We start from the raw sequence: 242 nt of genomic DNA on the forward strand, positions 1-242 counted from the left end.
TTTTAGAATTGAAATAGTAATAATATAGATAAGTAAAAAGTAATTTATTACAAACAACATCAATATTAAATGAATGAAAGATAAATTGAATATTAACAAAATAAAAAATATTATAAAATTGAACATAAATATAATTAAATTTAAAAAAGTTAAACTATTTTAAAAAATATTAAAATATTAAAATAAAAAATAAAAAAATAAATTAAATTGAAATGAAGCAGCAAAAATTAATTTGGAATTTA

This window comes from Cryptomeria japonica, chromosome 3, assembly GCF_030272615.1.
Source record: "Cryptomeria japonica chromosome 3, Sugi_1.0, whole genome shotgun sequence".
In the NCBI taxonomy this organism is placed as follows: Eukaryota; Viridiplantae; Streptophyta; class Pinopsida; order Cupressales; family Cupressaceae; genus Cryptomeria; species Cryptomeria japonica.